Raw genomic sequence first — 16,231 nt, 5'->3', positions numbered from 1 at the left:
AGTGATAAATCTATCCCTCCAGCACGTCCTATTTAATTCATGCTAAGGTTTAAGTTGCTTGCTGTAGTGGTTTTGGTGGATTTGGATTTTTTGAGGTGGAGCATGTCCATTAATTCCGGGTTGGACATGGCCTTGTATGTCAGGCACATGTCACCTCTGAGCAGACGGTATGCGACTGAATAGAGATGGAGTTTCTTCAATCTGGCAGCATATATGTCTTAAAAGTAGAAGGAAATACTAAAGGGGTTTGGCCAACTAAGTTTGAGATGACTGCAAGCTAGGAGCAGTTATGGAATCCCCAAATGACTTAGTTTTCATGCAGGAAGGTTTGTCCCAAACAATAACTGGTGCAAGAATCATGATTTGAAACTAAACTCCAAGAAATACATTATTGTATCCTTTAGGAAGTCATCTACTCCAGGGAACTGCCAAATTGACAATGCCCCCTGAGAACTGACCCAGTTGTTTGGCATTTGGGAACTTGTGTGTACAATGACCTAACTTTTGACCAACATGTACCCAGTCATAAGAAAGCTTTTCTATATTGCACAGCTTATAAACAAATTAATTTTGACTAGATCTAGAGATATTATTGTCCCCCTTTACAAAGCCCTCATTAGGTCAATCATTTTGTATAATGCCCACTTTGGCATGTATCTGTCCAGACCCATGCAACATCTCTACATTTTAGTAAGGATATAAGTCCTAAACAATAGGTCTTGCATGGATCACCTCAAAGATTTATTACTATACTCAGTATCCTACAGAGTGCTTAGAGGTGACATGCCTGGTATACAAGGCATCCACCGACGTAATACAGATAGACCCATTGAACATCAGCAACTCAAATGATATCAGAAATACTCAGCCCAGATATCTAAACTGAATGCTGTGGAGAGATGGATATATATCACAGAGGCTACCACTGCTCCAGAACAGATTATCCATTCAAGTAAAACAAAGCTCATCCCTGTCCACATTCAAATATAACTTGGATCTAAGGATGGGTAATAGAAAATGTATTCCAGGATTGCCCCTCATGCCACTAATGGATAAAGGCAGTTCCTAAATGCTGCATCCCTTACATGGGTCCCATCAAATTATCTATAGTATGATCACATTTATTCTCACTAGGGCTAATATACAATTCTCAGCCATGGGATAGGTAAGACCAAGCAGGAAATGTTAATTCAAGCACCAACAGGGAAATTGGCTCAGCTTAAAATGTCCTCCAAGTGAACCTATGTTGTGGTAGTAAATAGTTTTCAAAAATTGCCCTTTTTAGATCACTAAGTGCCCCTCTCACCCTTCATGCCCCCCCCCCCAGTTTTCAACAGCTTCCGGCGCCTCTGATTTTTAAACTCCACTTTAATTTTATTCCACTCCGTAGCTATATTTTCAGAAGAAATTTCTATATTGCCTAATAACTCCTGAATAATTCCCATTAGCCATTCCTTAAATTCCTCTGTTTTAAACAAATATGTAGGAAACTGCCAGTGCCTCATTTTTATTTCATTACCCTGCATTTTATTTATTACTGGTGCATGATCTGAAATTGTTATTGGATGCATATAAAAACTTTCACTAAATGCACATGTTACTGTGAAATATTTCTGTCTAGCCTAGTCCAGTTTTGTACCTTGGGGGATTATATATAAATTTGCCCTGAACTCCTACTACTGAATTTACATCTTACATGCCAAATATTTTCATAAATTACTTCAAAAATCTACCCTATTTCATTATATTTCCCTGCTCAGCCCCCCAGATACATCCTCACTGCTGAAAATCAAATTCTAATGCCCACCTATAAGTAATATTCCCTGCTGAAAGCTATTTCTCCCAGAATTTTCTTAAGCTCCATTATAGCAGTTTTAGGTGGAATATAAACACATGCCAGAGTAATCCTCCTCCTTTGCCAGTAACCCCTTAGTACTATAAATATACCATTATCATCTTTTTTAGCTCTTCTATCACTATTGGAATTTCTCTTGCAATTAATATAAGTACTCCCCTTTTCCTTTGTTCCAGATATTCTGCTGAATAACTATCCTGAAATTCTTTCTTTATCAAATTCACACGCTGAATTATTTCCAAATGTGTATCCTGTAGCATAGCTATTTGCACTCTGCATTTTAATATAGTTCAGTACTTTTTCTTTTGTATATATCTGTGAGACCATTCACATTAAAGATAATATAGAAAGTGATGTCATGTTAGAAGTTATTATTCCCAGCTATTATGTGTAGCAGCTTTTTTTTTTTAAAATGTCTATTTTCAGCTTTTGTGTTACTTTGTGTTACATGTATACTCATGTCTGGCAGGCTGATTTTTTATACAGTTGTTTCTTGTTGTACCCATTGGAACCTATGTCACAGTTTACAAACTTTTTGTTTTAGTGAAAACCCTTAAAAATAAAACAATACCCCAAGAACACCCCTAAAACCTATTAACTTAATAGAAACACATAAAACTACGTACATCTTCAAATATTGAAGCTTATCCCTCCTAATATAACAAATTTCCCAAACTGACAGCCATGATTACAGACTTGGATTAACCTAATAATGCAATTTGGCTAATGCAGGATAGTGAAAAAGAATGGAATTAATAGCAAAAATATAAAATACCTCAATATTTTGAAAACTTCAGAATGCTTCAAAGTCATACTGAAAAGGAAATAAATGAAGACAGAAACTATACTATTAACAACCTTCATAATAATACTAAACACAACCGTTAAAATTTTTGGACATCTGTTTAGGAAATCTTACATCCCAGCCAAAAATTCAAGCCAAACGCCTCTCCCAATAACTCACCACTCAAAACTGCAACACAGTTCAACTCTTTATTTTATAGATAGTATAGCATCTCTAACCAAAACTTCCTCAGTGTCTAATCCCAACCCTGCCCAACAGCTACATATCACCACAACCACTTTCACATTCAAATCTGTGCCCATAGCCTGTATAAAACTACTCAAGCTTAAACCATACTCTTCCTTCAGATGATGACCTCCCAAATGAGTACCTAAAAATAGCAGCCAGTAGCATTGCTTATCCTGTCTCAAGCCTTATAAATAAGCCAATACAGGAATTACAAGTTCTCTCTCTGGAAAATGTCACAAATTATCCCTCTGCACAATAGAGGAAATTCAACAGACATTAATAACTTTAGACCTATAGCAATATCTCCCCTTGCCAAAATACTTAAACAATGTATTCTAAAGCAATTGCTGGAATATCTAATGCAGGAAGAACTCCAAATCCCTATACATGTCTTTCATCCTTCCCATAGTAATAGCACTCCCTTCTAACCTATATAAACACTGTCAATTAAGCTAGAGGTAATGGCAAAGTAGTCTCTTCCTTATTTCTATACACAGTTTGTCACAGTAAACTTCTACTTCAAGTGTCCTCACTAGGTCTCTCTTAGCCCACCCTTCTGTGGGTCAAAAACTACCCATCCAATAAGTAGCAGTCAGGAAAATGGCACCCCATGTTCTCTCCTTATTTCTCAGTCACCACCCATGTACCACAAGACTCTCCTTGGTCCCTTCACCTTTAACATTTTCACAATCACTCTCTAAACATCGACACAACAGGGCACCTCAATACAATATGCAAATTATTCCACTCTCATTTGCACAGCTGACAACATGGTACATTATTCAGGAAGCTTTAACAGCTACTGAAACATGGTTTTGTAACTCACAGTTCATGCTCAACCCAAAAAAAGGCCAAACTACTACTACTTTTTTCCCCAATCCCTCTCTCATGAAAAAAACATTTAAAGTCCTCTCTCTTGATAATACAAACATTGAAGCCACTTCTCATAATAAATTATTAGGACTAATAGTGGATGATAATCTTACATTTGACCTGCATATACAAAATTCCATACAAAAAAATCATCAAAAACTAGGGATGCTTTACACAGCCAAAATCTTTCTCACCAATACAACTAAAATTATATTTGCCACTATTTATCTCCTCCCAACACTTCTTTATTGTACTTTCATCCTTACTAACCTTCAGGCTTCACAAAAATTAAAACTTGAACAATGCAATAATAAAGTTGCTAAATTTGCAGCAAATACCCCTTTCAGAACCCGCCACTGTATAGCAATAAAATGCCTAAATTGGATTGAACTGCCTGATCAACAAACATACACAGCTTCTTACCACCTAGAAAATTATCTGGCATCCTTCTGCCTGTCCAGCATTAAAAAAAATTCTACACAACTATGTTCCCAGTTGGTCATTGTAAACCAGTGACCAAAACCCCTGTTTGTCTGCAAACCTAGCAAATTTGCTGGGCATTGTCCATACTCATACAAGGTTGCTAAGGCCTGGAACCCCTTTACCTGTATCCATCAGGTCAATACCCTCCCTCTCATCTTTTAAAACCACTCTGAAAGACTTTCTAGCTAAAATATGTCTCTGTTCTTGCTCAATACCATGATAAACTATATCCTTAAATGTGAACAAGTACCTTTTCATTCCTTATACCTCATTATTCACCTTCTTCACTTACTTCCTTACATCTATCAAATTCTCTTCGTTGACTTTTTCTCTAAATATACCATAAGCCTATTCTCCCTCACTGCATACTGCAATTCTTGTTTACATCAGACTAACTTACCTTTAATTTCTTTAAATATTAAATGACTGTCATATAACCTGTATCGATTCTTAACCAATGTTTTTATATTGTGTCTAATTTATTATAATTATTTAAACTGCAGATGTCCATTTTATTTTTGAAGATTGTAAAATTATTGTTCTGAAAATGTTTTGTAATAATTTGGAGATTTTCTCCCAGACCACCACTGAAAATGGACTTCTACCCAGTCTGGCTTTCCTGGTAATGAAATGCCAATAAATAAACCTATAAGGAAGGTTATCTATGCTTAGATGCATGGTACAACCACTACTTCTACTAAGTGTTGTCTGTTTTTCTCTTATCTTTATCCCTCTCCCTTATTAGAAAAAACATTATCTTCTAGCTGTCGAAAGAAAGCCACTGAATGAAAGATGCGTTCTGTTTTATTGCCCCTTATTAGATTGTCTGTATAGAGACAAGAGACCCAGATACACAGTTGCCTTTGCTTTACTCCTCTTTTGCCTGGTGTACAGTGAGTAATCATTTTCCAGAAACACTCTACTGTCCTTCACTTTTAGTACTTTGTCTTTCTGCCACAGTTTTGATATAGCCAGGGGCCTTAATTCAGTCATTCCCCTTTGCAAGAGTAAGAAAAAGCATATAATTTTTTCTTGTATCATGTTCTTTTGTCCAGACTTTTTTTTACATTGCATTGCCTACATTTCTTAAAATAGATCAAAGAAAACACAAGGGCACATGTTTACTTTAGTATCCCTATTACACACAGAAATAACTGAGAAAGCTTTACTTTATAGCATGCAGGTTATACCATGCATTATAAAAAAAATTACTAAGAACAAAATTGTTTTAATTACAGTTACCCCCTCAAATGTTCTTCCAAATGTTAATGACACAAAGTAGGGCATATGTGCTGGAGTTCCCTACATGTTTAACAGTGTCAAAGTTGTCCAATATTTCCAGGTTTACTTGTTCTGTTATGTTTCATAAATATAATTAATGCTTTGTAATCCCACATTTATTTGTCAATTTCCAAGTTGCTGTTTTTTTCCTGTTAATCTCCATCTGCCAAAACCAGTCTCTTTCTTTTCCAATGTACTCCTGGTCAGCTCTTGTGCTTTCTCTCAAGCATTTTATTTTGAAAATTTGAAAAGGTTGCACTGGCACAGTCTCTCTATTGACTTCATTACCAGAAGAACAAAAAGCAGAATCTCCTTATATATGACAGGTTTTTGTTATACAAACTTTTGTGTTTCCTCCTTAGAATGTTCTGCATCAAAAAAAGATTTTTTGACCTTCCAGGAAAGAATAGTCTGAAAATAGTTGAATACAACAGATTGAATCATGTGCCTACTTCTCAACATTCCCTGATTACTGGAATAAATTTACTCCTCTTCTGCCTGGTGTACAGTGCATCATCAGTTTCCACACATACACTACTGTCTCCCACTTTTAATACTTTGTCCTCCTGCAACAGTTTTGTCAGAATCAACTCTTTCTGTTTGTAGGACTGATCTTTACTAATAAAGGTCTAAGCTGCTTTCTCATGGCCAGGTTTGCAGCATGTACACAATGTGCCCTTTCAATTAACTCCTGCTGTGGAATACCAATCTAGTTGCTTATTTGTGTTTTTATAAAATGAATAGTCTATTCCTTCCAGCTTTTCTGGTACAGCAGAAAATCTCAAGTTTTCCCTACATGCTCTGTGCACTTGTGATAAACCAAGATGGTGCCAATACAGCTAGCTGGAATTTTGTAAATAATTATATGTCACTTGAAAATATTAATAGGATTTATATAGAAATGTGACACTGCCAGCCCAGCTAGACAGAATTTTGTAAATTATATGTCATTTGCGAATAGTAATATGATTTGTATGCTTGCCTTAAAAATGTAAGAAAACTATATATTCTGTACTGAGCCTCAAGATTGTAACCACAGTGCACCCGCTGGAAAACTGCAGATGTGTATAAACAATGGGCAGGATTCATGATGGCTTGCACGGAGTCTAAGAGTAGTGTAAGACTCCATGCAGCCATCGCGATCCAGGAACAGCCTGAATGTGTGTGTAACAGAGCACCTAAAACGGCTCTTACACGGGCAGGGCATAGATATGCTAATTACCTCACTTGCAGCCGAAAGGCATGCAAATGAAGTAATTTCATGATCCAGGAAGCAGAAATCTGCCTGTGTAAGAGCCGTGTTATCTGCAGAAATGTACTCAGTTGATAACTGAGTACCGTTCGGCAAATAATACAATGGAGCCTTGTCAGCTCCAAATAAAGGTTGCAAATGTCCCAGGTAGCATGCCAATGGCCAAATATGTGGCCACTGGCAACGTACCCTGATGCAAACATGAAATAAAAATATTTTTTTCTGATGTTTAAACATAGCGCAGCATTGCGCAAACGGGCTGTGTCATAAAAAAACAGAAAAATAAAAATATTAAACCCACAAATGTGGGTTTATGCAAAGCATGAGTTTACAATGGAAGGGAATAGCAGGCTAAAACAACATGGCCACCGAGTAGGGGTTGCTAAGGGGGGAAGCGGAGTGTAAGACATGTAACTAAGCATTAGTAGGCAATCCTATGTAAATGAGTGGTAGGATAGTGAATCGCACTGTTACATAGAAAATGAGTACATTCCATGCAGTGTAGGAGTAGGATAAGAGGGAGTAACAGAGTAGGAGATAGGTGACATCACAGGGGGGAATGTATGAAAGGAATGCAGCTCATTGGAGCACAGTGGCATGTGAAAGCTGTCAGTCACACATCATGGAAAGAGGAGTGTCAACAAGTAGGCATGGGAAAGCCAAGAAATGGAAAGTGTACACTATGGATAACACCAAAGTTTCTTGCTGGGCGTGCATGTGCGCGTGTGCGCGCTGGTAGGTACGAGTAAGCTAGAGTGCGCGCGTGTAAGCGTGAGTGCACGCGTTTAAGGCAGAATAAGCATGTAGGAGCCTGTTTAAACACCTGTAAGCTTGTTTGCACTGGTGTGCGTGCATTTTAACCCAAATAAGCAGATTCTAGTCCATCTAAGCATGTGTGCGCGCGTGTTAGCCACTGTGAGCATGATTTTGCTGGTATGCGCATTGCTCCCCCCCTGAGGAAACAGAAGGGAAAAAGGAAGCATGGGAAATAGTAGGAAGCTAGCAGGGATTACTGGCAGAGCTAGCAGGTGAAAACAATCAGAAGCAGGCAATTACACAGGCAGAACAGTAGCCCATCCTAGCACTTAAAACTGTGCAAACAACAGTGCAGAATGTTTCTCTCAAGAGACACTGCAACAGAGGAGTAAGCTATTAGAAGTGAAAACTGAAAAATCTTCACTCAGACCAAAAATGCTAGGGGCTGCCATAGCTGTTATAAGGAGACATATGCAACTTGCTGAGGGTGGTGACTATGCAAATGCTGCCAGACAACCCACAGTGAGGAGACGGAGAAGAGTGTACAGGCCCAGGGTCACCTACCAGGGGTTACATGAGCTGGAGATAGTGGAGCACTATAGAGTGGACAGATACCTCCTGCAGCAAATTGTTGAGCTGTGCAGGCCACGCCTCACATACAGAACCAACAGAGGGGAACCCATCCCAGTGGAAACCAAGGTATGTGTTGGCCTAAGAATACTAGCAACAGGTACCTTCCAGAGACCAACTGGTGATATGATGGGGATATCACAGGCATCAGCATCCAGGGTACTGCAGTAGTTCCTGGATGCCATGTCAGCATGTCGGTGAGCATGTATATTTCCCCAATTCTCATGAGGTATTGGCCAGCAATATGCGTCTCTTCCAGCAAATAGCGGAATACCCTGAGGTAGTGGGTGCAATAGACTGCACGCATATACGCATCAAAGCACCAGACGGTGAGCGGGATAGGGCCTACATTAACAGCAAGGGCTTCCCCTCCATCAACTGCCAGGTTGTGTGTGATGCCCAGGTCATAATAATGAATGTGTGTGCTGGCTGCCCTGGAAGCTACCATGATTCCCATATCTGGCATTTGACGCAGCTGTACCAGACATTTGCCAATGGGGACATCCCACATGGTCACTTAGTGGGGGATGCTGGCTATGCACTGGAGCTGTGGCTGATGACACCCATCAGAAATGCACACACACCTGAACAAGAACGCCATAATGAGGCACACGCACAAACACAAAATGTAATCGAGCGTGTGTTTGGGCTGTTCAAGTCACGGTTATAGTGCCTGGACACATCTGGTGGAGCCTTGCAGTACTCACCAACCACATGTACCCAAATTGTCATGGTATGTGCTATGCTACATAATATGATTCTGTGAAAACAGCTGCAGCAGGACCAGCATAGGGCTGGGACAAACAGCCCCCCACCATTGCCAAGCCAATCACAGGCAGAGCGTGACTCAGAGGAGGAGGAACCTGAGCCTGCCCCAGTAGGCAGAAGGAGGCATGCCCAGTATGCCCTGGCCTTGGCAAAGCGGCAACGCATAGCACATACACTGGCTCAGTAGGAACCTAGGAAATGATACCTCTCCCTGACTCACACATATAGTAAAAGGGATGCCTAAGTTGACACAACCTGCTATCAAACATGTACAGGGAGTGTAGTATGTACATCCAACATAGACAGCCCTGCAGCACCACCTGAGACATGATTGCCATGTGTTAAGCAATGTAACACCATGTAGTATATGCAAACTTGATGACCCTGACTAACATCCTACCCTCACAAAGCATAATGCCACAATATGAAGACGAGATGATCAATTACAATAACTGGCTTAAGTATTGCTGTTAGTCAAAGGGGATCCTATACGTGCCAGCCTGGGATGACATGCTGAGCAAGATACGATGCTCCACCTGCTAGGGATGGTGTGCACCTATCAGTCCTGGCCTTTAGGATACTGGCAAAGGCTGTCACCCCCACTGTGCCTTGAATAGGTAAGGCTCAAAACACAAACCCACCTCCATAGGTATCACAAGGGATAAGAACCTAGATGTAATGCTACCCAATGCCAGATGTCTAAACTGCAAGATGCATGCAGTCTAAACTCCCCTCAGCATGGAAAATGTTGATATCTGTCCTGTAACAGAAAACTGGGTTAAGGCTCACAAGAGCACCCTAACACTACCAGGTTACACTTCATACCATGCTTTACAGCCCCAAAACATGGAACAAACTACAAAAGGAGGGTGAGTAGCAATAATTGTCAAGGATAACCACACCCCCATGTTGGTACCACAACAAGAAGCAGCATGGACTATGCATGGTCAAGTAACAGTGGCTAAGACTGCCTGCCAGTTTGTAGCCTGCTACAGACTACCCTCCTAATGCCAGGAACTGCACTTGGCCTACGTTGGAACACATGGAAATATCAAGCTCTCCAAACAACATTATATTGGGTGACTGAAAATACTCAAACATAGACTGGGAGCATTATTCCAGCTCCAACATCCTAGGCCAAAGGTTCCTAGAATCCATAAACCAAAATGCTCAGGAACAATGTACCACTCCCACAAGAGGGGTAAGCATACTGGATGTGATAATCAGCAACATGGGTACTCTATGGCCAGATGAGAAGTGTATCCCTCACTGGTAAGATCAGACCATAGAGTAATCACATTGGATATTCACATCTTGACCACAGTCCCTGGCCAGAAAACCACAGTGAAAAACATGTGTAAAGGAAATGTTGCACTCCTCCAAACTGACGTGGAATCCATTAAAGGCCCTGTGCCTGTGGAAAATATGGGCCACACCTCAGAACCCTTTATAAATGCATTCTATGAACACAGTCAGGAATGCATGGATTATGCAATCCCAAATAAAAGCAAGGCCCAATACCATACATGCAGGCATCTGGCATGGTGGACCCCAGCCATTACCAAACCATGCAAGAGAATGAGGAAGCCACTACATGATAGAGCAAACCCAAAAAGGGAAGTAATCTCTGATCAGTATTATGGCAATAAAATATGGCCACTCATAAAATCCACTAAGACAAGCTACAACAAGTTGAATCTGTGAATCTTGGGCAATGTTACACCTGCCCCATGTACACAGATAACCCCCTCCTCCCCCCCAAGAAATACAAATATATGTGAGAGATGCAACCACGTCTCCAAACTGGAGGCTGAGCTCTCTCAACTCAGTACTGTCTAAACTAGTCAGGAGGAGACGGTAACCACACACACCACAAACCCAGTCTCACATAGACCTATCACAACTGCAAACCAGACATAAACACACAAAAACATTCCTGGAGGCTCTAATTAAAAACCACCAAATCAACAGAGGCCTTCAAAGCAGACACCCAAGCAACCACTACCCCCAAACATAGCACATGCAACACATAGTACACAAAGTCGGTGTGGCAAACAGTCACAGCCCGTAAGGACAAACAACATGCCTGGTACACTTGTAATAGGTGACTCCATAGTCAGACACACTGATGTCCCGCTCACCAGACTGAACAAGGAAAAGGGTACAGTAAGTTGCCTGTAGGCTGCTACAATCCGCCACATAACACAAGCATGCAGGTCACTCCAAAGCAAGTACAAATATGACTCAGTCATTGTCCATGCTGGTGTGAATGACCTGAGATGTACCTCCCTGGACTACATGTAAAGAGACATAGAGGAGCTCTCCGATTATGTAGGTCAGGCCGGTATGACTCTGACCCTGAGCAGCATCCTACCCCCACCAAGAATGATACCACAGTACAAACACAGAATGATCAGCTTTAACAATTGGCTCAATTACTGGTGTCATTCCAAGGGGATCCAATGCGTGTCTGCTTGGGATGTCATGCTTGACAAGCCACGCTGCTTTGCCAGGAATGGCTTGCACCTGTCACCCCTGGGCGTCTGGATATTGGCTAAGGCTCTTGCCACCTCCATAGTGCCTTTTGTAGGCAAGGCTGAAAAGACAAACCCACCTCCCTAGAAAACATAAGTGGAAAACACATAAGGGTAATGCTGCTCAATGCCAGAAGTCTAAACCTCAAGATGCATGCTCTTGAGGCCCTCCCCAGTATGGAGAACATCGATGTCTGTGCAGTGATGGAAACCTGCATCAAGGCTCCTGAGAGCACCCCAGCACTACCAGGTTATACCTCATATCATGCTTTTCGGCCCCAAAACCTGGACCAAACCACAAAAGGAGGGGGAGTATCCATATTCAGCAAAGATACCCACAAGTCCAGGTTACTGACAATGCATGAAGCATTGGAGACCATCCATGTGCAACTAACTGTAGGCAAAACCGCTGTACAGTTTGTAGCATGCTACAGACCACCTTCTCAGACCCAGGAAAGTACAGTTTTGTACCTACCATAAATGTAGATGTTCGAGGATTCCATTGCTGCAGTCCTTACTATTGGGTATAGTCCGCATCCAGTCGGCCCGAATACCAGAGTATAAGGCTGACGTCGGTCAGGGCGCATTAGACTGACGTCAGTACGTCAGGGTACTAATGCGCATGACCGGCGTCATATCCTCAGTCTTTTCTTGCCCCAGATGTCAGAAGACCCTAAAAAGACAAGGCCCAAAATACCTGCACCAAAACATGAACAATATATACAAAAATATAAGCAGGTAAATCACCTACACAACCACCCCTAAACACAGTGGAGAAGGAGGGAGGTAAATTGGACTGCAGCAATGGAATCCTCGAACATCTACATTTATGGTAGGTACAAAACTGTACTATGTTCTTCGTCTTCCATTGCTGCAGTCCTTACTATTGGGTAGAATCCCAAAGCAGAGGTAAGGGAGGCTGGCAAATCATAAAGAAGCAGGAGCTGACATCATGCCTTGCAAAACAGCTGTGGCAAAACCAGCCCTAGACTTAGAGTAGATAGGAAGGTGATAATGCTTAGAGAAAGTATGCACTGAACTCCAAGTAGCTGCTTCCAAAATATCCTTAGTTGCCACCCCGTAGAAATGCTGTTGAAGTGGCAGTAGCCCTAGTGGAATGAGGCCTAATCCCAGCTGGAACCTCCTTGCCATGATGGGAATAACAAAATGCAATGCAAAAGCCAATCCACCTAGAAATAGTTTGTTTTGACACAGGCTTGCCCTGCGAACTCAAAGCAAAAGAAACAAACAACTGCTGAGACTGCCTAAAATCCTTAGTCCTGCTTAAGTAATAACGCAATTGCCTGTGTACATCTAAAGTATGCAAAATCTTTCCCCTTTATTTTGGGGGTCTGCATAAAAGGTAGGCAAATGAATAGTCTGGTTTAAAGCCACACTAGAAACCACCTTAGGCATAAAGGAAGGATTAGTACGTAATGATACCCTATCCTTATGGAAAATCAAAAAGGGCTCGACTGCCATAAGGGCCTGCAACTCAGACACCCTTCTTGCAGAAGTAATAGCCAACAAAAAAGCAGTCTTCCATGACAAATATTTCAATTCAGCAGTAGCCGCAGGCTCAAAAGGTTGTAGAGTAAGTTTTTCCAACACAAAATTGAGATCCCAAGCAGGAGTAGGAGCTCTACGTGGGGGTCTTATATTCTTAGCCCCTCTAAGAAACTGCTTGAACAAAGGATGCGAAAACAATGGTGGGTCACAATCATAGTGAGCTGAGATTGCTGCAGCATGAATCTTGATGGAAGAGAAGGACAGACCCTTGTCCAGTAACTCAGTAAGATATTGAAGAGTCACACTCAAATTAGGCTCAGAAATCTCCAAATTCTTTGCTTTACTCCAAAATAAAAATCTCTTCCATTTTGCTGCGTACACTTTCCTTGTACTAGGTCTTCTAGCTTCCATAATCACATTTAAAACTTGTTGAGGAAGTTGAGACCTGCTGTGTTTCAACACAGAATATGCCAGGCTGTCAGAGGAAGAGAGTGAAGCTTGACATTGAGCAGATGACCGTCCTGCTGGGATAACAGATGTGGAATCAAAGGTTAAGGCCATGGAGGCTTCTTTACCAGACTCCGTAGTAGAGGGTACCAGTGTTGCCGAGGCCAATCTGGAGCTATCAAAATCATCCTTGGCCTGTCCTGTCTGACCTTTAACAGTACCTTTGGAAGAAGAGGCAGAGGTGGAAAGGCATACAGATGAAGGTTTGTCCAACTGAAAGACAGAGCATCCACTTTCCAAGCTGTGTGATGAAACCCTTCGTGCAAAACTGTGGCAGCTGGTGGTTTAGTGGAGAAGCGAACAGATCTATGTCTGGAGTTCCCCATGACACTGTCAATTTCTGAAATACATGAAGATCCAGTTTCCACTTGTGGGGATCCATGATTTGTCTGCTTAACACATCTGCTAAGGAGTTCTGTGCTCCTGGCAGAAACCTTGCCTGAAAAGTTAGGTGCAAGCGTGGCAGTCTCCCATAAAATCATTGCATGCCTGCATAGAGGATAAGAATGTGTTCCCCTTGTTTGTTGAAGTACCACATGACAGTTGTGTTGTCTGTTAGAATCAACACCTGCCCTGGAAGAAGTAACTCCTTGAAAGCCAGCAATGCGAACTGGACTGCTAACATCTCCTTTATGTTGATATGTAGATGCTGTAGTCTGGCAGGCCACTTGTCTTGTATCCACTTTACATTTAGATGAGCTGCTCAAGCAATGTCTGAGGCACCTGTCGGTAAAATCTGACTCGCCTCTGGCCGGGTCACAGAGAGTCCCTTGTTTAGGTGACATTCCTGAGCCCACCACAAAAATACTCTTTGAAGGCAAGGTATTATTTGAATGACAGTGTCTAAATCCTGGCAGTGCTGTGTCCATACATTTTTGAGATACCATTGTAACTTCCTCATATGCAGTTTGGCATTGGGAAGCACCAGAATACAAGATGCCATGAACCCTAATGCTTGAAGGACTGTCTCTGCAGTCAGCACGGACTGATGAGATAGTTGATGGAAGTAAAGTGACAGACTCTTTTGTTTGTCCGGGGTTAAAAGGCCATCTGGGCTGCTGTATTCAGTCTCACACCCAGAAAGCACATGTCTTGAGAGGGTACTAGACTGGACTTTATTTCGTTCACAGAATACCCTAGGCATCTTAGCACTGCTATAAGATATTCCAGATGCTGTAGAAGGTCTTCCTTTTCTTGAGCCAGAATCAGGCAGTCGTCTAAATAAGGATAGATTTGAAGTCCTTGTAGCCTGAAGTAAGCTATCACTGGAGCCAGAACCTTTGTGAATACTCTGCAGTAGATAAGCCAAAGGGCAATGCAGAGAACTGATAATGAGAATCTCCAGCTTGAAACCGCAGATACTTCCTGTAACTTAGCCTGATATGCACATGAAGGTAAGCGTCCTTGAGATCTAAAGTTACCATCCAGTGATCTTTGCCCAGCAGGGGTAAAAGCTGTTGTAACGTCAACATCTTGAACTTGGGAATGTCCAGATAAGTGTTGAGGAGAGATAAATCCAAAAGCAGTCTCCACGTGTTCCCCTTCTCTGGTACTAGGAACATGCGAGAATAAAATCCTAGGCCTTTCTGACACAGGGACTGGTAGAATGATGTCCAACACCCATCTGTCTTGAGTAATTAAATCCCAATTTCCTTTGAAAAGAGACAGTTGTCCTTCCAAAGGAGCTGCCAGACGAGAATCTACTGGCAGTTGAAAAGGCAGGTCATTGGGTCTGTTTACGAAGGACTGACCCTGCCCTCACCAGAAGTCTGAGCAGGTGAACTCCTGTTCTAGGCCTAAAGAACCTTGAGCCCTGCCCCTACCACGTCTAGACCTACCCCTAGACTGGGAATCATAAGCAGGATATGTCCACCCCTTAGCAGGCCAATTTCTACTAAACTTCGGTGGCTGTACCTGCAAAAAATCTTTAACAGTTTGCATAGACTTAGCTTTGTCCTCCATTTTCTTTAAAACTGCTTCCACAGGTGAACCAAACAACACATCAGACTGTAAAGGAGCATCCAAAATCCTTGTCTTAACATGCTCAGCCAAATTTTGATCCCTCAACCAGGCATGCCTGCGAAGAACAGAACTAGTGGCAGCCACCCTCGAGGAGGCCTGCACAGCATCAAAACCACATTGCAAAGAATGCTTGCCCACTTGTTCAGACACATAAACTAAATCCAGCAAGTCTTTACAATCAATACCTTCCGCCAAAGCATCCACCTTAGATTTCAATTGTGAAAGGAGATAATTTTGATATTTCAGCATGTGAAACTGACAATTCAACGCTCTCATGGCTAGAGTGGAAGAAGTATACACTTTCTTACCCCACCTATCTAACGCCCTTGCCTCTTTGTCAGTGGGAACAGGATTTATAACCACAGAGGCCTTAACACCTTTAGGCCCCTGAGAAACAGTTTCTGGGTCCGCCCTAGGACTCTTAAACAAATACTTATGAGCTTGGCACCCTATGGTACCTATCAGGTTTAACAGGAGCAGGAGGCAAAGAATCAGGGTTCAGGAAGCCTCTGCAAAACATCTTCCACCACATTCAACACAGGAGGTATAGCTAAGGGCCTATGCTGGGGTAAAACAAGAATTCCTAAGCCTCTTCCTGGAATCAGAGTAATCCTGGCCTTCCCATTTAAAGTGCTCCCTCATGGAATGCAGAGTCTCTGAAAATGAAAAATCCTCAGGAGGAGAAGCCAAGGAGTGGCATCATCCACATCAGAATCAGAATAATGAGG

Source organism: Protopterus annectens, chromosome 12.part0 (assembly GCF_019279795.1).
Source record: "Protopterus annectens isolate FY-2018-M chromosome 12.part0, PAN1.0, whole genome shotgun sequence".
Taxonomy (NCBI): domain Eukaryota; kingdom Metazoa; phylum Chordata; order Ceratodontiformes; family Protopteridae; genus Protopterus; species Protopterus annectens.
This window is presented reverse-complemented; position numbering follows the sequence as displayed.